We start from the raw sequence: 27,949 nt of genomic DNA on the forward strand, positions 1-27,949 counted from the left end.
CCCAACACTGCTGTTCACTGAAGTGTGGGATCATGTTGAAAGAATGAGTGCAGAACAAAAGACAGCCAGCATCCAGAGAAGAGCTTGTAATGTCATTCAATGAGCCTAAAGTTATCAAAGTATTCCTGAAGAATACTTCAACAAATGACAAGAAAGCTTGTCTAAGAGAGTTCATGCTGTGTTGAAGAATAAATGTGCTCAAAGCAAGGGTTGACTTTCAAGCTTGTTAGAATTGCAATGAAATGTAGGGTGGCCCAAGACTTTTGCAAAGTCCAAAAGTTGTAAAGTAGATTACGATCCATAGTCTAAATAGTTTTGTGTGTAACATGGCAAGAAAATATACACATACACAACAGTGTAGATGATAGTGATAATAGCAAACTGTTCCAAAGCTGGTAGGTAACACGATACTATTGGTAATAAGTCACAAGTTAATAGTTATTTACTGTTTAACAATGAAATGACATTCCTTAAAAACTTGTTAGTAACTCGTACATTTACACTTTGTGTTTTGCTGTATTCTAATGTACAGCATTGTGCAGAGACATGTGGTGGATGTGTCCTAGCAGGAAGTAGTAGGGAGGAACCCTGGTGTTGTGAAAAAGCCGTGCGTGACACTTCAGCGGCCTGATTCACAACACCAGCTGACCCTCCCCACCCATCAGTGCTGTAGTAGCTAATGGAAGCTAATCTTCAGTGACAGGACCAAGTCAAACTGTCAACCAGTATTTTTGAAGCTTTTTTGTTCATCACACTGTGGAGCCATTAAAACCATTTATTTGCATGAGAAGCTGGTTGACTGAGAATACTCACCTTTCCTCTCCACTCTTGCTATACAACTAACTGCAGCAGCAGCAGATGGTGATTAACTAACAAACACTGAAAGGAGAGCGGAGAGCACTTTGCACACAGTAAACAGTCTCCACCGGGGGGCACCTAACATCTTTCCTTCTTGCCCCCACACTTTGAGGACGATGATCTGATGCTGGCAGCTTGCACACACCACGACTTAACCTGGAGATAATGAGGCAGAAACAGGAACATTAATTTCATGCTGGAGGATTAGCTTTCAATGCAAATGTAGTGTTTGAGAATTAAAGTTGAATAAGCAGGTTGTGACCCAAGGACAGCCTTAAACATCACACAGGACTCAGCTACATAAACACATCTTTAGCCAAAAGTGTGTGACTGCAAAGTGAAATGCTAAGCAGGGTCCTTGGATGTAACAGTGCTCTATTTATTGCCTATTTTTAAAGTGCTTTGGAATTGAGGTTAGGGCCATGATGGAGCTGAGAATAACTTTGGTTTCACAGCGGCAAGCCTTAATCCACCTTGAAGCGGCCCGCTGTGTACCAAAGCTCAGAGTAATGTCACTGTAAAGTAGGTTTACAGGAAAATGATCTGCATGCAGGGCTTCAGTATAACAGGGCATGTTTGGAAAATCAGTTTCCTGGTATGTCTGTATGTTGGAATTGTTAACAGAATTGTGTACAGGCTTTGTGCAATTGTGCAATGGCCAGGTCCTAAAGAGTCATGACGTTTAAGAGCCAGGAGCAAAATAGAGTTAGAAAGAATTTGTCAGTCTATGAAATATGAAGAATGCCATCCAATTTGTGTCCTGATACTTTGGTATCAAAATCCAAAACATAAAAATATTACTGTTAATCAAAGTTCAGCCATTCGGGCATCAAAGGGAAAAACCTGAACTCCTGACCACTAAAATGTGGGTGTTTGGTGAGTCTGTCATGCTGTGCCAGGCTCTTTTGTTCCTCTTTTATAACAGTGTGCTTGATTCTTCTTATTTATGGCAGCAGCTAGTCAGATCTGGGATGTGTCATGTGCAGTATTTATATTTCTGTTATTAATGGGATGCCTTTAGTCAGCTCTCCCACAGAGCTCTGTTAAAAATCCAAATGCTTGCCATCTTAAACGGCACTTGGGCACTTTGGCAGTTACCCAAAATATTTCGCCCAAGTAGGCACTTCACCCCAATCTAACCCTTCTGGGACAGACAGGGACCCAGAGGCTTCATACTGTGGAAGGAAGTATCTGTCCTCATGATGGTGTTCACTCAATTAAACTGTGTGTCTTGTTTTATCTGTCAACTTGAGAGAATTTCTTGTTTAAAAAGTGCTCTGATTGTCTTGTTGCTACATTAACTGAAGTGTATCAGTTTATTGTGCTAACATAAACGTGAATTCTTAAAATCATTGTTTCCCCCTATACTGTCATTTAAACCTCTGGCTGTCCTAACAGACAGGTTGCCTTTATTCCTGGAGCGGACTAACATTTATAACAAGATGTGAGCTAAATGAAATCTTTACGGCACCTAAGACCTGATCAAAACCTCCACATTTCTTGGTACTATAAACTTTTACAAAATACTGTACCAAAGTTTTAAATTCACGCTCAAAGCGTCATTGTAAAAAATGTTTTGGTTATTACTTTAATTACGTGTTGGACATGCATTAAATAAACAAATATCAATTTTACAAATACTATGTGTTTCATTGTTTAGAAAATTTGTTTCTCTGTTTAGGAATAAATATCAAGTTTACTTTGTTATGATAATTATAGCTGTTCAGAAATGTCTGTTTTTGTATTCTAATTGTTATATATTTAAAAGGTAATAATTTGTTACTGTAATGCATGTAAAAAAAAAAGTCATAATAAAATAATGTGGCAAAATAATAACAAAGTATAGAACATGCTGTTGTATTATAATGTATTATATTAGCCTAGGTCACCATCAGTGTGTGGTAACTGTAGACCTGGGCACTGCATCTATATTGTATATTTATCCATATTGTAATTCTAATAGAACAATGTGATTTATTGAGGATGGTCAAATCTGATCTTTTCCTGGGCCACCCATGTTGGCATAAATCATATTTTGGTCTGGGGGTGGGGGCACCTAACTCCACCAGTTTGGGCCCTGCTGACTGGGGCTGACTACACTGGGCTGTTTGACGTAACAGATTTTCCTGGCAACCTGACTGTGTCGCCCCCTTTAGGCCAAACTCTGCACCCTCACAGCGGACGACCTCACAGGATGAATTTGCACCCTGCTGTTCTGAGGTGCTGTGCTGGACAGCAGTCGAGAGGGACAGTTTACAATACCATGGGAGGTGTGCAGGAGGTGTTGTGAAACTGGGTTGTAAGTGTAGCCTCTGACCACTCCATTAATCACAGGTTTGTCCTTTTGCCTGACTAATCCAGGACGGGTCAGGCCTGCACTAATTCTTCCACAAGCGGCCATGTCACACTGAACATAATATCCCAGCATTTTTTCTAATCCCTTTTTATCAGGTCTGCTGGCCTTTCTGGTCAATCTAATTGTGACAAAGCACACATAAGGGCTTTTGTGCCAAAAGAAAGTTCTTTTAAGGTTTCAATTAAACGCCTCGGCCAGCCCAGCGGAAGCCTCTTGGCTCAACGCCAGTGTCCTTCAGACAAAGAATGTCACTGCGCATAATGGATAGAAACACTTGAGTGAGGAAGGAGGAAAAGAAGTGGAAAATGTGGGGGGATTTTTTTGTCTTTTCAGAGGGAAGGAACACAAAGATTTAAGTAACAATCAAAACTAGCCTGAGGGATTAGGAGCCGGAGAACGCTGTGTGTGTGTGCGTGTGGAAATAGAGGGGGAAGCTCAGTCACAGTTCAGTCACAAAACGCTATTGGAGGAAAAGCAGTTTAGATCTAGCATTTCAGTTTGAAGATTTTGGGCAATGACTTTTTTAAAAGCTTCCATTGATTTCTGTTTTGTTTTATGTTCCAGCAAGTCTGAAAACCTTTCATATTTTACCACAGCTCACAGGATCTTTCCTTTTCCTTTAAAACATCCAAGTGCATGACTCCAGAACTCTTTCCTTCTCTGACTGTCCAGAATGATTTTAAGCTTTACCACCCAACTCTCTCAGCAGCCTTTACATCACCAGTTCATTTGGACCGAGTCACACATACGACTGCACAGAGCTTGTGAAAAAGTGGATCGCAGTGCACTTTGTCAGAAAAGGCTCATATGTATTTGTCCGTACACATCAGTGTGTGTACAGTTGCAGAGACTTCAGTGCCAATGCTGTTAGTGTGTGTACAGAGGCAGAAAGTGAGGGTGGTGGAGGTTTCCCTGTAGTGAATGATCCAGTGTTAAACCAATACTTCGTTGTAATATTAGGAACTTCTAATATTTTGACATCTGCTAAGAATTGAAACAACAGATGCATTAAGAGAGCAGCAAACAGAGCTGCCACTCAGCCTCTTTTCTGGTTCCTCTCAAAGGTCACTTGCTCTAATGCAGTGGTTCCCAAACTTTTTTTGCAAGGCCCCCCTTTGTTTTACAAGAACACACATGCACTCACGCACAAACACATCCTCCAACCACACACACCATGTTTTGCTCCATTGCGGTTTATTTCACACCTCAAACATTTAGTAAACAATTAAGCAAATACAAGTAATCTGCAATAACTTACAGGTAGTAAGAAAATAAACTACTAACTCTTTTACGCTACGTCCACACCTACACGGGTATTTCTGAAAACGCAGCTGTTTCGTCCACACGTAAACGGCGTTTCGAATCACTGAAAACTGAGATTTTTTAAAACTCCTTTTATGTGTGGACGAGGAATACAGGGTTCATCACTCAACGTCAAAGGTATGTGTCTGTTTGCACGCTGCGCGCCACGTTATTCTTTACATGAGATGAATTGCAGAATGGCAGATAGAGACAAAATACTGTTACTGTTAATCTGATTATCTTCAGGTTTTACACGCTTACATATACACGCAGTTACTGTCCCTCCGTTTAGAAAGGCAGAGGCGTCACGATGTGATTATTTTACGTGTAGTTGTTTTTTTCCTGTGTAAATAATATTCAACATTGCTATCAATACATTTTTCAAAAAATGCCTCTCTGTGCAAAATGGGTTTAAAAACATAAACAGCTGTGGGATCCTGTTTGTCCGTGATTTAGACAGGGGCAACAAATCATGGCAGGATCAGCCTGATATTATTTGTATCCCACTGTAACTTTGCTGTATAAAGAGCTAACATCTCCAAAATGTCAGGAGTAGTTAGTCATTATAAGAAGTGTTTGTGAACTAAAAATCAAGAATGTGGGATACTGTTTGTCCGTGATTTGGAGAGCCCAGCGCATGCTCCCGACGAAGGAAAGACCAATTATGCAGGGGAGACCTACCTTGGCACTTGTGCAGGTGAAAACATATTTAGCTATGCTTCATCTCCTGCTCTGCGTTTGTCTGGGCGCAAGCTTGCTTTTTTGGGTTTTTTTCCCCTTCTCATATGTTTATCATTGCTTTATTTAATTCTTGAATATTAAATGTTCAGACCTTCTTAATCATTTTGACTTTCATGTCTTATTACGTTTTGCTGGGGGCTTGATGGTTAGAATGGGAACATTTCTTTAACAGTTTTCTTTACTTTACATATCTAATATGCAAAGTAAAGATATCTAAACAGCTTTAGTTTTATATATCTAATATTTTTTCTTCACATTATTTATTAAGCTTTTCTATCATGGCTTTTGTGGCAGCACACTATGCCTCCACCTGGTGTAAAATTTGCTAATCACTGGAGTCTTAAAAAAATGTCTGTTTATGACAACAATGCCAAGGTAATTTACTGGTTAAGACAGGTTAAGACCTTAAATATCTGAGCTATAACTCTAGTGATGAAACAATTAGAACCCCTGGAAATGGTGGGAAGGAAAAACTCCCCTTAAACAGGAAGAAACCGCCACCAGAACAAGGCTCACGACGGGTTGCCTTCTGCCACGATCTGTTGGGGGTGATGGGAGGAAGGACAGGACAAAGACACGTTATGTAAAAGAGCCAGAGACTACTGATAACTAATGATTAACTGCACGTGTATAGACACGTAGTGAATGAAGAAGAAACACTCAGTGCATCATGGGAAGCCCCAGCAGCCTAGGCCTATTGCAACGTACACCGTAAAAAAAAAAAAATCCTAAAAAAACGTAATATTCCGGCAGCTGATGCGCCAAAATAATACCAGAAAATAACAGAAAATAACTTTCCCATGAAAATACGGTTATTTTCAGTAATGACAAAACAGTTTGTTGCCCTAACTTTACATGGGATTTAGGGCAACAAACTGTATGGGATTTTGCCTTTTTCAAGTGCTTTTAAACATTAAATTAGGAACAATTTAATGTGATTAAACAATGAAATTACTAATAAACAATGCGGCAATATGAATAATAATACTTAAATGTACAGAAATATACAGTTAACAGTTGGTTTAAATAATAATGGATTGCATTCATATAGCGCTTTATGAGACCCTCAAAGCGCTTTACAATTCCACTTTATAATTCCCCTCTGGCCATCACCAGTAGGTGGTAGGTGAAGTGTCTTGCCCAAGGACACAACGACCGAGAGTGTCCGAGCCGGAGCTCGAACCGGCGAACTCCCAACTCTTGAACCACGCTCGCCCTAAATAGCAATAATTATTATTATTATTTGATGTAAAAAACGTTTATACAAATCATTTTATATATTTTTCCATAGCATTGAATTTAACAGTTCAATCTTTCAAATAACGGACAAATATTTATGAAATTATGATACATTTGTGAATCTATTTTAACAATCTAAATATGCATATGTACAGACTGATACATTTAAAAAACAAGAATATTATGTTTTATTACATTTACAGTGATTTTACGTTAATTTACATTTGAAATGTAAAATCACAGTCTATTTATGTGAATTTAATGATATTCTAGAAGAACAGTACAAAACTGTAAAATACACAGTAAAATACTTTTATATTACAATTTTTTTTACAGTGTATCTCTCTCTGTATCAAGCCTCAGCTGTCTGCCTGAGGTGGTCACTGACTGCACTGAGTACAGGACAAAACCCTCTTGGTGCCTCTCTTCTGCAAGGCTGGCAGTTCAGTGCCAGCCCACAATGCAATACTACTGACTGACATCCTACTAATAAATCTCCTAGTGGCTGTGTTATTTAAGCTCCCTCAGTCTGTCCACTGCTACAGCAGGTGTTTGCATACCACTTTGCAACCCAGCTCCTCCCTTTCTGCTGCACCTGACTTAATCAGAATAATTAAGGACAGTCCTGTTGTGTGCTGGGGTCTATCTGCTGCACTCTCTGCCTTATGCTTTCCATGGAAGGATGGGGGCAGGGGTCCCAGAATAGAAATAACAACCTGCCTTTGGCAGATGGGTGGTCCTGACTGAACTTAAATTTAGGGAAAGATTTCCCATTGTCTAATAGGACAATTAAAGATAAGATAAGATAACTCTTTATTGTCATTGCACAGTCATACATAGTACAGTAGTACAATGAAATTGGAAAAACTGTCCTACGTCGGCACTACATATAACACAACACGACACGATATGACACATCACAACGTAACAAACAACACAACACAGTATATTAACTTAGTATAAAAAAGAAGAATAAGTGTATGTGTATTGCACACTGTTATTATTGCACATTAATTATTATTGCACCTTGTTATAAATATAAATATTATTGTTATCGTTTTAAACATTGTTACCTCCCCCTAAAAAGTCCAGGGAGGTATCCAGTCAGGTCAGCTATTTACATTGATCAGGGCTATTGCCCTGTTGTAAAAGCTGTCCTTGAGTCTATTTGTTCGGGACCTCAGCAGCCTGAACCTCCTGCCAGACGGCAGCAGCTTAAACACCCGGTGTCCTGGGTGTGTGCAGTCCCGTAGGATGCTGCGTGCCCTCTTGAGACAGCGAGTGCTGTACAGGTCCTAAGCTTTGGTTATTAAAAATACCGCGTAGGTTCATGTTATCATCAAAGTTGTTATTAAAGGTTTGGGCTTAACTCTTTCCCCTGTAAACACAAGACAACAGAGACAACAACTGTGTATCTTTAATAACGAGTTGTGACACCTTCGTATGTATTAGTTAAGATGTGGTTTGACAACCATCAGAACAGTTTGCAGGTTAGCTGCAAAGGCAGAAAGCACCCTCACTAACCCCAGTACCACTCAGTTGAGAAAAGAGCTTCAAGTGATACTTCTGATAGTCTTTGAAGAGGTAGAGTCCAAGCCTTCCCCACCTCCTTCCTTCTTCCCTCAGCTCCTGTAAGAGACGTCTATCCTTCATGCTGCTTTTAGACAGCTGTGCTTACGCTGCATTACGCAGAGCAGAGTGTGGGGAAGACAGAAGATGGAGAGGAGAAACAGAGAGTGCCTGCTGGATAAAAGCAAGCTTTTTGTTTCCTAATGGATCCTTGCCCATTTTATTCAGATCAGTCATGCAGGCAGTGGCTGACATTGGCATCATTGATTTAACATCATTCATTTCAGAAGGAGGAGGAGGAGGAGAACGAGGAGCTGAAGGTAGCTGACACTTGTGAGAAATGAGGAGAGCAGCAGGAATTCTGCATTAACCCAGTCATTCATTAAGTCGCATTCTTTTTTATAAATATGTCAGTTTAAAGCATAACCAGAATCTTTTGATTCCAGCGTACCGCCATTAAAGGCCTGTTCATTGCTCAAGCAGATGTTTTCCTATTTTAAGATTTAACTGTGAATCAAATCCATTATTCAACTTTAGTGACAGGATGAGAGTGTAGAAACAAAACAGTTTCTCAGCTATGAATTCAAAAAAATTACCAGAAAAAAAACACAAAAGGAATTTACAAACAAGCTCGTTCACCCTCATCACGGCCGACTGAATGACAGTGAGAAATCTGTAATCTGGTTTGTGAGAAGACAGAGAGGCTAGGCGATCGGCACGCAGCCAGACTGAGTCCGGTATTTTCAGCCTCAGAATAAACTCCAGTCTTATCACAGGCGGAGCAGCTGGCTGCCGAGCAGGACAGGTGACGGAGACAGATACTGACAGCAGCCCGACCTGCCAATCTAACGTCTTTCCAGATTCCCAGAGCGAGGAGGGAAACGTGGAGGTGAACTCCACTGCTGCTTGAAAGGAGCTGCACAGTTAAAGTTGCAGTCTTCTCATGAGTCACAGAAAAATGTAGCTGATCTACAGATTGAGCTGCATTTACAGCTTAGGAAATGCAAAATGTGACTTCCTGACATGCGTCATCTAATAGGATCGAGGAATTTGGAACAATCCCCGGGCTGAGTGACTGGTACCGCATGTTCAAAATGTAGTGACAGAGCCTGATCTCAGAGGAAATTCCTTTTGATACTCACCAAAAATATGTTTTTGTCACTATGATGTTGTAGAGTTTGACACCAGAGGGCTGTTTCCACATCTTCATCTGCTGAAGAAGGGAACATTCCTCTGTGCTCACCTCAACTCCGAGCTTGACACGTGGATCTGCAAGCAGGATTTTGTGACATCGCAGCTAATTTTACAACATTCATGCTCCAGAATTTGGGGAAGGTAATTCAGCTTTTATTCACAAATGTATCTGCAGGGACTCTTGGGGAAAAAAAACCCCAGGCATTAAGCAAAACTTTATATTGTTTTTTAGCCTCTCCCAGTGGATGTGTCTGTTTCCTGGCGGTTCATTTTCAGCATCCTTATCTAGTCTTTTCTGTTCATTTAAACTATGTTTCAGTGCTGCAGATCATCAGCACAAAGGAGCTCTTAACATTGATGTGGGAAACACCTGGAAAGAGCATTAATGTAAATGCTCTGAAAAACACGAACTGAACTTTTTGATATTTGTTTTTCCTCGAGTCAGAATCAGTTTTCAAGGTCAGAAAGGTTTCATTACTTTATGTTTAACTAATTAGAAAAAAGTGACCATTTAAAACCATAAAGAATTAAACTCTGAATGTTGCACTTAAGGCATCACAAAGACTACACAAAGCATAAACACACACTCTTGATAATTCCATCAAAACTGCCACTCACACGACAAACGTGACAACCTAATGCGGTGACTGGAATTAGAAGAGGTGAATCCCCATAGAGGGGTAACTTGTGTTTGCATCCACCTGTCAGCTTTGTTTAAAACAGTCAGTTAAACATAAGAAAGCTGTTTTATGGAGCAGAATTAGCTATACATGCTAAAATTTAAGCAGCTGTTTGGTTTTAATACTTACCTAACCCTTCATTTTCTCTCCAAAGTAAATGTGGCAGTATCGCCAGGTCATATCAGGACAGTGGCAGAGCTTCAGGAAGATTCATTAACACCTATCAACAGCAAACTGTCTCTTTCTGTGCTCGTAGATCTGGTCTAAACTTGAACTGCAAATGCAAATGAAACATAGGAATGAAATTTCCGATGTTTTTCCCATCCCCCAGTAGTTTTCTTTGACTTTGCATAAAAATCTGGACTTTCTTGTCAAAGAAGGCAACTTTTAGTGCTTAATTAGTTCATAAAATCTTGCAATGTGTGCCAGCCCTGAAGCAGGGTCCCCACGGCAGACCAACAACAGTCTGCTCATTAGAGAAAGCCATTGGTCTGTGTCTGTTGCTCTGCATGGGCTGCTATCAAAGTCTCTGTGGTTTAGAGGATGCTACAGGAACACACATGCTCAAATGTAGGTACATGTGCACAGCACTCTGAAAACTCTGAGATTTTTTTTCTTTGTGCCTACAAATCCCAAGAAAAGAACCAAAACCAACTAACAAATATGTCTTTTTCCATTTTGTGCCAGAGAGCTCACAAAAACATGTCAAATCTTTAGTTTTTAAATTTGCACACCACATTATATTTATATTAATGCCTTTTAATGAATGAATGAATGAATGTCTTTATTCGAGCAACCAAATAATAAAGTTATTGTAATGTACAATTACACACACACACAAAAAAAAACAAGTTTAGCTCGAAAAGGAGTGGGATGAAGACAAGCTTTTTAACTCCCACCCCTGCAATCTTATCTGAGTTTTAAATTTTGTAGTTGCGCAGTACATTTACCATCTCTAAAAAAATTAATTTAACTGATGTGGATATCATACTGATTGTTCTGTCAGTTCAAGTGTAATTTACAGAGCTACACTGGAGGAGGACACTATTTTGGTTTAAGTTAGGAAAATAGCTCAGCAACAGGGCTGTTTCTATGCAGCATAGCACAAAGAGATTAAGATAATGCAAAAGACCTGGAATATTTTACTATTTTAACACTGGAAACAAAATAAAAATGGAATTATACTGGATAATAAGATGTGAAATATATATGCTTCAACAGAATTAATTATATAAGATGAAATGCAAACAGTTCCAAATTCTGCAAATTATAAGCATACTGTGGACTTAAATAAATATAGTGTTCTAAAATGTTTACATATATATTTATTATTATTATTTAGGGCGATCGCGGCTCAAGAGTTGGCAGTTCGCCTTGTAATCAGAAGGTTGCCGGTTCAAGCCCTGGATTGGACACTCTAGGTCGTTGTGTCCTTGGGCAAGACACTTCACCTGCTATCTACTGGTGATGGCCAGAGAGGAATTATAAAGTGGAATTGTAAAGCGCTTTGAGGGTCTCATAAAGCGCTATATGAATGCAATCCATTATTATTTAAACCAACTGTTAACTGTATATTTCTGTACATTTAAGTATTATTATTCATATTGCCACATTCATTGACCTTGTTTATAGGTAATTTCATTGTTTAATCACATTAAATTGTTCCTAATTTAATGTTTAAAAGCAATTGAAAAAGGCAAAATTCCATGTAAAGTTAGGGCAACAAACTGTATTGTCATTACTGAAAATAACCATATTTTCATGCAAGTTATTTTCTGTTATTTTATGGTATTATTTTGGCGCCTGAGCTGTTACTGTTTTTTTAGGATTTTTTTTTACGGTGTAGCTGACTGTAAACGGCAGTATTAGCTTTATTTAACTGGAAAAATCTGGTATGTTGTTATCTTTTCTTGAGCTTTGCTGCTTTAATGTTTTGACATGTCACCTATATTAGTGCCTTTTTGGTAGGATCAGCAACCTTTAATCTAAACCCTGCTGCATCCTGTTTAATGAAATTAATTTTAAAGCATCTTATGGGTGTGGAAATGGAACCGGACTTTGTATTTATATACTGCTCTAGTCTTAGCGTCCACTTAAAAGTCTGTAGGCTGTACAGAACTTTACTGCACATCCTGATTTAGAATCACCAGTTAGCCTAATGTGGATGTCTTTGGGATGTGGGAGGAAGCTGGACTACCTGAGGGACTCCCACCTTTTGCCTTAAGAGGACAGCGCTAACCAGTGTTTACTGTCACTCTCATCCCTCTCCCTGCTGTTTTTATTTTCCTTTTTAGGAACCGTGTGTCAGCACTCTGACAGAGAACACCAACTATACCGCCATCTGTGCCTGCAAGTAAGAGGCACAATGCAACAAAGTGGTGTGTCACGGTGTCGCAAGGAGAGGCCATGGAGCCACTGATAATTTCATGATGGGGGAGCTATTGTGTTGAAGCTGCAGAGAGGGGGAGAAAAGAGAGAGGGACTCTGGGCTGGACACTTCGCAGGCGTGGCACCACAGCAGCAGCAGCAGAGGCTCTGAAGCAGCTGGCATCCACAATTAGAAAGACGGGAACAGAAAGAGACAGGAAGGAAGCTATGAGACAGAGGTGAAGAAAGGGAGGGTGAGGGAAGGTTAGGAGGGATAGAAAGGAATGGAAGACAAGCACTCTTGTCACACACACATGTGAGAAATGTTCACATCTGGTTCTCTCCTCTCTGTGTACAGAGCACCAAATTGAGTTGTCATCTGCAAGAGCCTGTGGTAGCGAATCACAGATTAAATTGTTGCTTTCCCTAATTAGCTCCAGTGTGAACTCTAAGGCCCAGCATCCCAGAATGTGTGTCACTTTTATAATCCTTCCCGCAGAGCAATTTAAAATGGGAGGTAACTACCTTTAGGCTGCACCGTGGCTGGAGTCATTTCCAGGCCACATTAAATGATAAGATCTGTAATAAGGCTGAAATATAGCTTAGCTGATTGAGCCAGGTGAAGGAGACAGCTTTTGTCATATTAATCCTAATGTGAAAATGATGGAAGAAAAATGAAGTCAGGGATGAAAATGATTAATCGTGCAAGGAGCTGGATGTGCCAGTTGTGTAACAAAAAAGAGAAAGGAAAAGAAAAAAAATACATTCAAGCATTTAAGCAATTATGTAATTTGTTCCATGCTTCGAAGAGTGCAAATGCAAATTGAATACAGTGACTCACAGCCACGAAGCAGGTGCAGACGAGCAGAGGCAGGATTATCTGATTGAATCCAACCCAGAACTCAAAACTAATTAAAACATTCTCAGACACAAGAGCATTATCTCCTGGTCTTTATGAGCAAGTTTGTTGTGTGTTTAGTGTCGATTTTTCAAGCAAAGGAAGAACTTTCAGGGATAAGAGTGAAAGTGTGGGATTATTCGGAGGAGAGAAAAGGTTGCTATGGCGTTCCTCAAGAGCTGTGCAGACAGTTTGCTTTATCCCTCTAGTTAACTGAGTAGGATGTCTGCCAAACTCCCCAGGGATCTGTGTGTGTGAGAGAGAAAGAAAACAGAGCTAGAGGAAGGAGAGTAGTTCCAGTGGGGCATGATTTGCTGAATGGACTGACAGGCAGACTTTATGAAAGTGGTCTGTCACAGCGGACACACAGCTACGCCAGAGGAGCGCTTGACGTGAAGCTCAGCCGGCTGGCAGAAACCATTTTCGTAGTATACATGTTAGAACTGACCAACACTGCATTATGTAGCTCACACTGTGTAAAGAACCAGAGCCTATTCATCATATTTTGTCACTGTAGACATCAGTGTGTGTTGACAGAAGAGAATTTAACTGGATTTATGTCTGCCAGCAGGTACAAGTAATAAACTACTCCACCACAAGTGAAAGTAGCAGAATATATCAAAATTCTAAAAAGTAAAAGACGTCAGCGTGCAGTAAGGCAGTTGATGTCTGGTTTAATGCTTTTGGAGCAAGGCAAAACCGACTTGCTCCAAAAACACTGGAGCAAGTAGATTATAATATGTGTGCCTGTGAATCATTACAAATAGAACATGCGATAAAAAGTTGTTTTAATGTGAGAAAATATTATTTAAAAAATAAAAATAATAAAAATACAAGGTTATTATTTATCTTTATTCTTTAAAGATGCTTTGCTGGACATAAATTAGTCAGCACTTAGTATGGCCATCATACACCCCAACCACCTCCTACTGACTGTGATGAACTTTATGAATATGTTGCTTCATTCATTCATGAAAAAAATTCTCCAAAAACCCATTTAGTTAGTAATTACATTTCTTATCACAGAGTAATTGAAAAACAGTTTATCCATATATGAAAATAAATGAGCACCCACTCATTTTTATAGACATGTTAGGAAATAATGGTCCTTTGTTACTGTGTCACTATGTCTTTTTTGTATATATATAAAACACAATTTATAAGACCTTAGCATAAAAATAAGAGACTCTAATTAAAATAACTGCCTTTGTACCATCGTCTTTGGAAAAATATGGATAATTCCGAATGTTAGAGTCGCCTTTAAAATAGCTGCCTTGATGCATTTCAGCTGAATCATGGAAGTTTCCAGGACGAGGAGTCGTCCTGCTGCCACCTCACACTATCAGCCACAGTGGCCTCCTAATCAGCAGTGGAACCAGCCCGACTGAACAAACAGGCAGTTTTATACAGAGGAGGCATGCAGAGTGTGACCTTGACCTGACTGCCAACCAGAGTAACCAGTGGAAACCACAAAAAAGCAAATGCTTTTCATTGATTTATGGAGCTATACTTGTTAAATGTAATTTATTTTATTCAATTAAAATACAAAATATATATATATATATATATAAAAATAAAATATAATAAAAATATTATTATTCAATTTGGACCCATGATTAGGTGCAATTAAATTCCGACATGGGTGGAACAGCATTGTTTTTTTCTTTTCTCACACAGAGTTTGGTTACAAGGTGTCACTGCAACTATTACATCTGAAAAGGAGAAACTTGAAGTATAAATTTATTGCAATCAACTGAGTGCAATCAAAGCCAAATGAAAGTGACCTTCATGTTCACACGGCTGAAGCAAACAGGCAGTAAACAGACTCATTTGCAGTAATTCCTACCTCTCAGCTGATTTCAGGTAGTGTGGAAAAGCTTCTGCTCTCCAAATAAAGGCTGACGGCCGGCCTGTGGGAGGAAAGCAAATGTCAGAGTAATTAATTTGTTTTCCTTTAAGAATAATAATAGAGGGCCAGTGGTGTGTGTTAAACAGGCTGGACTGGGACTCCTCACACATATAGAATCTTTGTATTAATTAACTGTAATAAATCACATAAGCATGGTCAGCGACTGCACACAGGCATATGATGCATGTGCTTTGCATCTGTGTGTACATATACATGCACCTCCCTGTTGACCATGTCTGTCCCAAGCAGCGCTGCGGCGCTGAGGTCCGTTTTGTGTTGATAGCAGTCTCGTTAATCATGCACACGCACAGCCTGCAGCTCCATACCTATGATTATCAGCATCAATTGGCTCAGAGAAAAAGCAACTGCCGTCTTTGGACCAATGGAGGCAGAGGTTGTTGGGGTGTAACAGAGTGGATGGTTATTGATTTAAGTGTGAGAGGAGACTAAATGGAATCTGAATATTTTTCCTCAGAGATGAGACAGTTATTGGTGGTGCTGGGTGTGTCAGCAAGACACAGTCCCCAAAAGGATGGATTCAGTTTTGCACTCAGGATATAATAACTTCATATTAATTAAGAGTCTATAATAATTAAACAGCTTGATCACAAAATTCCCTGCAAATATGTTTTTGTACTCTTATTCAATTCTGTTGATTTTATTGTATGCATTAGATTCTAAACCAGTCTTGCAAAAGCGGTAAAACATCACTTTGATTACACTGAAAAGTTCCAAAATAATACACCTCATCTGGTTGTTTTTTTTGTTTGAATTAATTATTATTATAATTTTTAATATAACAAAAGTTGTGCTGTCATAGCAGATTACAAAGGGCTAAAATATATTTACCACAACATGGAATTAAAGATGGTAAAAAATATCATCAATTCAATTCAATTCAACCTTATTTATACAGCGCAAAATCACAACAGCAGTCGCCTCAAGGTGCTTAATAATGTAAGGTAGACCCTACAATAAAAAATATTGTGTAAAAAATTTGAATTTTTCCACGATTTCTTCATAACAGGTATCTGAAAGGTGATTACCTGCTTCTGTGACAGGGTGCAGCTGCAGACTGTCATGATATCAAATTTCCACAGCATGATTATTGCATTCAAAATGACTCACAATAATGATTTCCTTAAAATGGCAGTAGAAAATGTAATTACTATATATACACTTATACTGTGTAAAACTCATCTTTAATATGTGTTTGTCAATTTTTTGGCAAATGAATTTACTCAGAACTGTACGGAGGTGGAAAAAGACAATAACTGTGCAAAAGCTATAGAATAATTACATAACTATTTACAATTTTATCAAGTATTAATATTTCATTTTTAACAACAAACTAATCTGAAAATGTTGCTTGGAAGGAAGAAGCGTCTAAATAGAATTTTAAATTTTAAGCTTCACATTATGAAGTGAAAAGACTGTATGGTGGATAATCTTTACATTATGGAGCTACTAAAATATAAATTCTTATGTTAAATGATAAATACGATTCACTTTTTCATGCTTACATCATGTCATGTTGTACTGGATGCCACTGATGCAGGGATTTATTTCTTTTTTATCTTTATTGTGTTTTATGCATATTCTGTTTATGTCATTCAAAATCCTATGCAACAGAGTTATTCATTCAGGGTGAATAATAATAATGAACTATAACAATAACAATAAATAACAAAAGTCATTAATGTAGTTTATCGTTGTTTGTAAGCACATTAAAAAGTGACTGTTTGCTATTATTCTTGTGTATGTTTGGAAATAGGCTGCAATCACAAAAATCGATTACCAGCATTAACAAAATGGATATATTGGATATATTATGCAAATAACATTCATATACATAATCACCTATTAGGCTTCCATACATTGCGCTTTAATTAATTCGGCTTACAAATGCATGAATGAGGCCCATTTTGCTCGTTGTCAGCTCAAAGGCATATGCAGATCATCTGACTGATCACACAAACTGATATTAGTATTTGTAAAAAAAAAAAAAAAAGAAGAAGAAGAACCAAGAAGCTGTTTAAACCATTTATAATTATCAACAACTCTTAAATCCATGGTTAGGTTAATGCATCCATGTAGATAATGTTGCTTTTATCTGACTTTGCTAACAGTGTTGTTTGTATTTTAGGCAAACCGAGCCTTTAATTCCTTTAAAGCCTGAACTGTATCAGTCAGTGAAATATAATGAGGCGTCATATGGCGCACTCAGGGGCGCGTTATGTTCACATGTATCTCTGTTACCATCGGAGTGAATGCTGTACTTTGTGCTACAATAGTCCCTCACCTCCTCTACAAAAAAACCAGGATATGGAATCAGGGCAGCCTAAAAAAGAGATGGGAATAGAAAAGATGAGCACAGAGGCTCCAGGGTCTAGTCAAAATTACCTCGGTCTGCTCCTCAAATGAAAGCAAATGTGTCCTCAAAGCCCCGCTAAAAGCGTCAGACGGAGGCTGCTGGAGACGCACTCACACAAGGCAAAAACATTTTGAGCACTGATTAACAAACTCGGGACTCACGTATGTCCGTGTATGAGAAAAGGGTCACTTTTGCTCTTTCCTGGAGGTGATTCGAACTGTGTGAGAATCTGAAGGTTTCGACACAAACCACAGCATCTGAAGAGAAATGACGTGCAAGGACGTTCACATCTTTTAAAGCCTCCCCTCCGAGTGGCCTATCAAAGCTCTCTGATTTCAAGTTTCTGTTGGGATCAAGAGGCTTTTGAGACAGCTGCACACGCTGAGGAAGGAAGCGGCACCTGGTTCACCCATCCTCGCTCTCACACCTCCTGCCTACACACCGGGCTCCTAGGAATGGCCCAAAACCAGCAAACCAAAAAAAGAGAGACTCAGTAAGACCACACAAGCATAAATCCTCTTTTTCTCACAAGCCTGCACACACACACACACACACACACACACACACACACTCACGTATCCTGTGATAAAACCCACTGGCAAACTCTGTCACTCAATTAATGTCTCGTTTTATCTGGTTTTAACATACCTGCCATCCTCAGCTGGAATTAAAGCCTCACCTCTTTCTCCCCCCTCTCTCCCCTCCCCTTCATGCACACACTTTCTCTCTCTCTCTCTCTCTCTTTAACTCTCTCTCTCTCTAAGTAGCTGCACACAGTGTGCAGGATTAAGCACTGTGGTAATAACTTCCATATTGAAAAAAAAATGCAGGGTTGGGCTTCCTCACGTTCACAAAGACTTCTTAGAAACAGAAATGCCTTACACTTTGTATATACCCACAGACTTCGTGTCCTCTGTGGGTTTTATTCTGGTTTTATTGTGGAGAAACTCCAGCTGCGTTTTATGTTTCAAGTTTGGTTTTTTGGTGTTTTTTTTTTAAAGGATTCCAAGGGGGGCTGATGCCGTGAACTATCTTGTACAGTGTTTTCCCACAGTGTTTTGCAGTTCAAATGGCGGATTGGAAAGTGCTGACATTCTGGTGGCAGATACTGCTCTCTTGCCCGCCAGCGCCATAAATCCCCTGTTGCGAGGAGTGTGGTGTGAAATCCATTTAGCACAGATTCCTGCAGAAAGCTTGTCATCTCATTGAAAAGATCCCCCCTGAAATATGGAAAGAAGCCTTAACTACAAAACAGAAAAAAAGTAGGATGTTCTTTTACTGCCACAAAATCAGCCCCACCACAACCCTCGAGACCGAACCTTTGTTTCTTCTTCAGTGTAATACACAAAAAGAAAAGCTGGTAGTAAACAAAGATGGCTGCCGCGTCTCTGTCATGGTGGCGTTAATCTTTCATAAAGTCTGTATGCAGTATGCAGCCGCCCCCTTGTGCGCGGCACAGTAGCACTAACAGGTGTAAGTAAAGCTTTAACATTTCATTTACTACAGCACTTCTGCTCCCGTGCCCCGACAATGCAACAACCTATGGCTGATTTCATCAGACATGCACGCTGGTGCAACAATCACTTTCATGCCGGGTTATCACTGAATGCCCCTCCATCGTTCAGGCACCATATGGAGGCAAAATGCTGCTCTTACTCACGATCAATATGCATCAAACCTTTAAAAAAAATCCTTCCCACAACAGACACTCTGGCTTCAGTTCTGAATACAAAACTGGAAGACGAAAAAAAAAACATTGATCGCTGAGAACTGTACAGTCAGTGTAATGATTCATGTAGGGTCTCTGCGAGGATGCCAGTGACAGTCGACTCGCATCACCTCAGGACAGGAATGGTCTCAGAGCGAGCTGATGTACTCTGTAGAGTCAATAGCTCCTCTTTTGTCTGAGGGGAGACAAAGGTCTCTTGCAGCTTCTCTTGGAAGCAGCTTCATTATTAGTGCATTTTATAATGTCAGAGAAGAAGAGTGCAGACGTGTGGAAAGAGAAATGCAACCAGAAGCATTGTTTGATTATAGAGGCAACCTCCAGCATCAGCACGTTGTTTAGTTTGAGCCAATCAGAAGTGGTCCTGATGAGAGTGTCTGACTCTGTGTGTGTGGAGGGGTGTACTCTCCATTGCTATTTCAGGTCTGAATGTCTTTGTGTGCAGCTATATGTCAAACAAAGGGCCGCTATGCCTGCCCCCCACCCCCACCCCGCCAGCCAGTGGGGGTGGGGGGCAGAGATGTAGTATGTGGGTGTGTGTGCATGTGTGTGAGATTTTGGAGTGGAGGGGGGTGTGCTGTCTGCGGGGAGCAACCAGGCGTGTGAAATTACTCCACACTGCCTGTCTCTTTCCTCTTCCTCCTGACGCCTTTGTGCTCTGTTTCTTTTCTTTCCACTGTCCTTTTCCTTCATCTCATTCACGCTCGCCTCATCTCCACGACCCCTCTACCTTTCACCCTCTACTCCCTTCTAATTCTCCCACCTCCCGCCATGCTTCCTCTTCCTGTCTGTGCCTCAGATGTCATTCCACTACACAGCCAGGAGCTAATATTAGCCCGCAACAAATGATTATGGAAAGTTTACCGCCCATTACAGCTCCTTTGATGGGAGACAGTCTTTGATATGGAAATGCCACCACTGCCACCATGTACGATGCACACATATGCACTGCATTTGTGTGCTTCTGTGTGTGTGTGTGTGTGTGTGTGTGTATGTGTGTCAGACAGAGCGAGACAAGCGTGGGAAGACAATGAAAAATGGAAGGTGTATCCTCGGGGAACCCTGTCGTAAACCGTTTGGAGAAATTGGGACTGAGGGTAAACTGTCTCAGAGGGTTTGTCGCAGCCCACAGCTAATATACGCACACATGAAACTGACACATGACAAATGGTAGGTGTGGATGATGGAGTTACTGTGAGCCAATAATCTCTTTAATATGTTCAATCCCGCTTAGACACACTAAGTATCTAAGTGCTCAAAGTGGAGAGGCAGGCAACGTGAACAAAGAAAGATGAGCATACAGTTAAGACATGTTAGGGTGATAGATAGGAGTCAAATATCTTCCAGGTGTATAGAGAGAATATGAAAATTAATTTCAAAACATTCTTAAAGTCCGTAGACTGAAGGAATCCACCAAGATAAAGAAAAATGGCTTACCTTTCAGTTCCACAGCCACATGTGAGAGTCCATCACCCTCACACACACACATGCACACACACAGTCATCATGCATGTGCTCCCACGCGCTCATACACACTGTGTGCAGGGAGGGAGAGACGAGAACCCATCATTGTTCTCATAACCCCTCCCACACGGCTGCGTAGCTCTGTCTGGATGGATACATGTAGGAGTAGCACTCTCCCACACACACACACACACACACTTTCTCACAGTGTCTAGTAAAAAAGAAACACGCAGCATCAACAATCTATCTTCTTGTACCCTACCCTTACTCTAGGAATTCCAACACACACACACACACTTTCTCCACTCTATATGCTTACAGCACACAAAGACTCCCACTCACACACCATGTGATCATGTGATGCGTGTGATGCACAATGCTTGTGAGAGCATGTGGTATATTTCCACAGTTACTTTGTCTACATTGCGCACATTTCCTTTTTGCAGCCTGCTGTGATACAGCAATGTAGGATGTGTGTTTTCCTCGCACGTACACACTGTGTAACATGTGACTACATAAGCGCGTATTTGTGTGTTATCCACTAAAGGCATTATGGGTGAGGATAAACAAACACACACCCTTACAAGCCCTTGTTTGGCGAGGCCACTTGGGCGAGGAAACTGCTCTCATGTCCGTTCTATTAGTCCTGAGGGGCAGTAAAGCTACCTGTACTTACCCCCACTGCATTATTGATGGATGTAATGGTGCCATTACAAGGATAGTTACAAGGATAGGAAGCTGCTGATGTTTTAACACAGGGCTAATGAGGAAGCGTTAAGGAATTAAAGTCCACTGGGCCAACTTTGGCATTTTAAAGGGAGAGGAGCAGGAAGCAGAGTGGAGTGTTTTCACAGAGAATGAGGGTTACTAAAACAATGGTGGTCCAAGCGCTAACACAGCTCAGCTATTTTCTAGGCCTTTATAAAAAAGATAGACAGCTAATTAATGTTCTAAGATATGGCAGTTTGGTGTGATAGTACTGGTCTGAGCCGAGCCACTGTGGTTTATATCCTGCTGACCGAGGCGTTTGAGTCCAGCCAAGTCGTCAACTTAGCCGTCTGTATTTTTTGAATGTGCAGACATGGGGTGTAAATCTTATAGACGTAAATCTTAAAAACAGCAGACGGCTACCTTTTAGCAAAGTGGTTGTGTGTGACAAAAAGCCGAGCTGGCTTCCTGTTCTGATCTGCATACCGGCTGCATTTGTAGCAGGCAGCACTGCTGTGGAAACAAGACAGGTTGTGAGGGTCAGGATTTTATCCAAGCAACATTTACAATCTGTCTTACTAATTAGAAAAACACACACACACATGCAAGAAAAGACACTCTGCTCTCCCATGAACACACCATACTGTGTTGATCCAGCACCAAAGTGCATTATGGTTTTTTTTTTCATGGCTTTTATTTAAAATAAATCAGAACACACCTGCTGAAGTTTGTAAATTGTATTTTTGCTTTGGCTTGATTTCTTTTTTTTAATTATAAGATGAAATTAATTTACTTCCTATCTGATAAGCCTTTGTACTTTCCTCAGCAGCTTTGTTAAACAAGTTTTCAAATGAAGTGTAATTAAATAAAATAAAAGGGTGCAAATGAAGTCACATTTGTAATTATTAACTCTGCAGTGAAAGTGAAATTTAGACAATTTTGCAACATGTCTGCAAGTACAGATGTGTTGAAACACCCATTTAAAAAAAACTCTAATTGGATTTGTGGGTAAGTGTCTTTGTTATCGACTCTGTGTTGGAGAACAAAGGATTTCAGCAACGTGCACGAATACACGTGCATTCTCAAGTAAGCGTTGTCTGATGTGCCTTCTACTCTGTTAACTGTACAGAACTTACACCTACCTGTTGGTAATTTTCACTACTTTTTCTTGCAGGTATTTTCTGCAAATAATGGAAACATTAAGAATGAATGAACATTTTTACTATTTTAAAAAGGCTTACATTTCATATCCATATTTTCTGTATATTTTAGCGTTACTTACTATTTCTTTTTAGGTCAAGCTTGTTATATACATTTGAAATAACAAATACGTATTAGTAGGAATTGGGTTTATGGTAAAGAAACAAAAACAAAACAAAACTATGGACAAGGATGTGAATGGGAATGAAGTGGAGTAGAGGAGTTGCCATTTTCACAAAGTTCACTTAGTGCAGCTTATATATGATAATTATTGCTCGCTCTACTACAGATACAAATGTTAGTTTGTTCTCAAGGAAACTTGACCCATGTGTACCATTGTCCGTTTTTTATAACCAAGATAGATTTGAAAAATCTATATAATTGTAATTGTCCTTCTACTAACTAGTAGGTACTCTTTCACTTAACATACATATATTACCTTTTTGTTAAAGATCACATGCAGGTGAAATCCAGTGAGCAGTGAGATTTCATCAGTATATCATATATATATATATATATATATATATATATATATATTATATATATCATAATGTGTTTTCACCTGTAGAGAGCAGTGCAGAAGCACTTGTCTACTGTCTGGGATTTAATGTGAACACAATGAGATCTGACTTTGGAGCCATGAAGAGTTAAAGTTTGTCACACAGACATTTCACCTGCAGGCGTTTATATGTAATGTGTAAAAATGTTTTAAATGAATAGTATTTATTAACATCAGAAAACTTTACTGTATTTACTGTTAAATGTCAGGAACTTCTTTGATAGACTGAAAAACATTATAAATATATTACAGCCTTTAATTGCAACCATAATCAAGCAGCGCTTTAAAATAATGTATGAGTATGTGAGAGCTTCTTTGATGGTCTGCATTTTCTCAGCTTCAATGCGATCCCGGTGGAAGATATGACTCTTTATAGTACACTGTGTTCTATTACACATGCCCTTCCACCACTCCATGTCATTCTCTGAAAATGCTTTTAATAAAACTAACAAAGCTAAAGGAAAAGAAAAAGGATGCAGACAAATTTCGAGAGGATTAAACACATCGGAGTGGCACAAAGGCGTTCAGTCAGTGCATGCCACACCCAAGGTCCCTCACTCAAGCACAGTATATGGATACCCACTCCTTTTCCTTCAGAGGCCATCTCACTGACACACACAAACACACACACACACACAGCAGCAGGGTCAGTGGCCAGTCTCAGTGAAATACAAGTTTCCCCGTGTATGATGACACCGCTGTATTCTCTGAGATGGCCTGGCCACCGAGGCTGCCGCCTCACAGCCTCTTGACAAGAGAGCACAAGGATGACCAAACAGTCAGCGAGACAAGCAGACTGAATTTCAGAATCAGAATCAGAATCAGAATCAGAAAGGGTTTTATCGCCAAATGTTGAGCAGGTTTACAACATTAGGAAATTGCTGCGGTGCTTCAGTGCAAACATACTGTCATAAAAATATAAAAATAAGAATAAGAATTAAAAGTGCTAAGTGGATAGATATATACATGAATTAGTGCAGATCGGATCAAATAAAACATACAAAACTAATCAGATTTTTTTAAATATAAATGCTTAGTATGGATTAATTTTTTATTGGATTTTATAATAGAAATGCAACGTTTTTAAACCAGCTTGGAGCTCCGCTCTGGTTCCAAACACCTGTCACGACAAAGCAGGGAAACAATAGGAATTAATGAGAAATATTCAAACGTTTTCCAATAAGTGTTTGTGTGATTCACAGAAGAGTGGAGGGGTTTTGCAGTACACCGCTGCATACAGCAACTGCTCCGTGTATTTCAGATATTCAAATTATCTCTCGCTTGTGCTCGCTGGCATGTGAGAGCACAGAGGCTTCATGGCATAAAAGCTGGCCAAATATACAAACTCATAAGCTATCAGTATCAATGCTTTGGGCAATTATTAACACATAAAAGAAGCTTTTAGATACATGGGGGGATGGGGGTGTAAACTGATCGTACTATGATAGAGTATGAAAAAGAAAACAGGATAAGAGAAAAAATATGTTTTTGCGCGTGTGATATCAGCTTAGATAAACGGAACCTGTGGGGGAGGATGAGGCAGGGTGGGCTGGTGCCACATGTACAGTACCTGCCCTATCTTGGCATAGTAATGAGCTACCCAGCTCTGTGTACTCCTCTCTGTGCCATTCAATGCAAATAAGGAGATCCCAAGCCCACGAACACGATCATTTAAACATCTTTGAGATATTTTACTTCACCAGAATTGACACTCAGCTCAGTTTAACACTTAGACCCCCGGAGAGCAGTCATTTTGATGAAAAGACCTTGCGGGGTTTTTAAAAAAAACTTTTTTGTTTAAAACAGCTTTCTGAATGCATCTCTGCATGTGCAGCTCTGAGCATGTGCAAGGCTGAATTTATCTGTGGATTAATGAATGAAGCACACGGTGTCAGAGCTGCGTTGATACTCTGTCAATATCAACACAAGCTGCAAGCTTGTTTCCAGAGCTTAGACAAAAAACCACTGACCCCGCCTTGTCTCTCCAGTCCTGCCATGTTAACACCTGTTTCTTTTACTCTTGGTGAATAAATAATAAACATTAAGTATTAAGACTTTCAGAGATACTAAACCATGTAGCAATGTGAATGCTTACATTGTGAATAATGAAAAAAGAAAACTGCTCCAGGTAGAAAACAATCATAATGATCTCACTAGACCAGGTGAGCCTCGTCCACAGGGTCCCCACCCACTCAACTTCATCATAAGCACATGCACAGTCTCCATGACAACCACTTACCATGACGCCTCCCCCCCCCATCCCCTTTCACCATGACGACCTCTGCCACCCAGCTGTCCTCCCGAGGCCTGTAACTGAGCTAATATGGCTGCTGCTGCGGAGCGCCCAGCGACACTGAGAGCACCAGCCCTCTCCTCCTCCTTTCCTGTAATTCCTCCACCCCAGGGGGTTAAAGCAACTCAATCCAAGGAGTCATTCAGACAATAAAACCCACTCTACCCTTCAGTTCCACTGGGTTTAGTGACCCATTGCCTGCTAGCATAGGAATCAATTTGATGTCCAGTGCTGCTAACTATCAGCCTAACAACTCCTTAGAACTGGCAAGCCTCTCTCACATGAAAAACTCTACCCATGATTACTCTCCCATCCAGAAAAATTTCTAAATGGCTTCTGTAACCTGGTTTGGGTCTTGCTTATTTTGAAACTGAGCTCAAATGACAGGTTGATTGTGTGCTACAGGAATGTGTAAGTGCACTACAACTACAATCCAAACACACACACACACAGCTTTTTAAAGCATCTCTTTGTGTCGGGGGGTTGCATAATGATTCCATGACAGCCTGTCAGACATCATATGAAATTGATTCCATGCAGCCAAAGCTCCCCTCACTCTCTCTACACCATTGTCCCCTGATGACTCCGCTCTTGATCAATCCTATTATGTGATAACATGCTACAGTATCCTAACAAAGACAAAGAAAAGTAGGTTAGAAGCAGGTTAGAAGCTTTATCGCTAAACGCGCGATAAAGCTTCTAACCTGCAGGGCTGGCCACATTAGGAGAATGTTCCTACCGACTGGAAAACCGTTTAACCTGACTGGAACAGCATTTAAGACTTTGTTGAAAGATTGTCAAGTGTCCACTAGGTATGAAATGTAGCCTTTAGGCCTTTCCGAAAGGGGAGCATATCCATACACTGAGATGCTGTAGTGTGTAAACGCCTGAGTGAAAGTGTGTGTGTGTGTGTGTGCGTGCGTGCGTGTAGAGCGGTGGATATCGAATGCATGCATGTGCAGCAGAGTAGTGTGTGACTTACCCCTGGCTGTCCCTGAGGGCTGAACATGCTCTGACAATGCTGACGCTTCTCAGCGTCCCACTCCTCCGACAGCTTTCATCTACAGTATGTTCGCTATCACTCAAAACTCCCTCCTCTGCTTCCTGAACACTCTTTTTTGTTTCTATAGTGTTTATCTTCCCGTGCTATATCTTCATACTTCCTGCCTCTTTTTCTACTACGTTCCTCTTCTTTCTTCTCATCTTTCTCTTACTCTCTTACTTTCCATTTGGAAACTCTTTATTCACTTTCTCACTCACTTTCTTCTTTACTCATCTCCTTCTTTTTTCCTCCCGCTCTTCTTCTCCTCCTCTCTGTCGCCCTCATCAGTGCTCCAGGAGCTTGGTATCGCTTGTCTCTCGGCTGGCACAGAGAACAGGCAGACACATGGGAGGGCTGTTTTGTAATCCAGCAGGTCATACCACCCTGGCACAGGAAAAGGGGGGGGGGGGGGGGGGGGCTGATGGGATGCACAGAGGGAGGGGAGGGGTGAGGGAGGACTTAGAAGGCCTATACTACTACCTTCCAACCTATACCTTTTCTGCATCCCTCCGTCTGCGAGCTGATGGTCTCTCCCTTTTTTTTCCCATCGACGCCGAGGTCTCGCCTCACTACATCCTCTCTGCGAGTTTGAGGTTTTAAGAAGGAGATGAAGGAAGGAAAGAAGGAAGGAAAGAAGGATGAGGGAGAATGGGAGTGGAAGGGAGTGTGGGAATGAAAGGAGGGATGAAAAGGAAGAGGAAAAGATACTGATGAATAGAGGAAAGGAATGGGAGAGGGATGCCTCGAAGGGTTGTAGACTGAATCAATGATGCCTCTTCAGGAGATATTTTTTAAGTATAGGAATCAAATGTGTGATAAAACGGGAACAAGGAGAGCAGTCATGATTTGGTGATGCAAGGAACAAACAGATGAGCAGAAAGAGAGCGGTAGAAAGACAGCCAAAGAAAAAGACAGAGGTTAGGACTCAGTGGCTAAGCGACTGTCTGCCTCGCTGTGAGCTGTCATCTCTCCTGCAGTTGGTCAAATTGCTGTCCATTCATCCTCACTTTCACCACAGTCAGTTCAGGAAGATGCTGCTCTTCAGCAGTTACAGTGTGATTGATATGACAGATTTGCCAGATCCTGCTACCATTTTGAGCCTGGACATTATGCCTGCATTTAATGCTACTTATGGAGCAGAATTGGGGAGAAATTTCCTTATCTATTATCTTTAAGTGATGTGTATGAACCCTGCTTCCGGGTCCAAACTACTCTGCATTTATTAAGGCTGTTCAGTTTTTGTCTTATTGTATTTAATCGGAACAAGCCCTTAAAAAAAAGTCAGTGATCATTGGTCAGTGATCTCTCGGTTTTTATTACCAATATTCATCAGCAGCATGTTTTAAAGCTCAGTTTTTAAAACCTTACGCTGTAACTACAGTCCAGAGCATGCAGCAGTATTTTACTGACTAACCTCGTATTGTGGATGCATTATCTCACTTGTTCTCCTGTCTGAAGTTTGGTCCATTT

The 27,949-nt window shown here is 40.3% G+C and overlaps 1 long non-coding RNA gene across 1 annotated transcript; it reads right to left on the minus strand.

The window, feature by feature from the left end:
• Positions 1–653: 653 nt before the first annotated feature.
• On the minus strand, positions 654–26,795 carry LOC146697995 (uncharacterized). The gene is made up of 3 exons (XR_014922971.1): positions 26,420–26,795; positions 15,051–15,114; positions 654–1,014 (listed from the first exon to the last, which is right to left on the minus strand). It is a non-coding gene; the product is annotated as an uncharacterized LOC146697995 (long non-coding RNA).
• Between the last annotated feature and the right edge of the window lie 1,154 nt (positions 26,796–27,949).

Source organism: Copadichromis virginalis, linkage group LG11 (genome assembly GCF_057382275.1).
Source record: "Copadichromis virginalis isolate Kocher_CV1m ecotype Utaka linkage group LG11, C_Virginalis_male_GT1.1, whole genome shotgun sequence".
In the NCBI taxonomy this organism is placed as follows: domain Eukaryota; kingdom Metazoa; phylum Chordata; class Actinopteri; order Cichliformes; family Cichlidae; genus Copadichromis; species Copadichromis virginalis.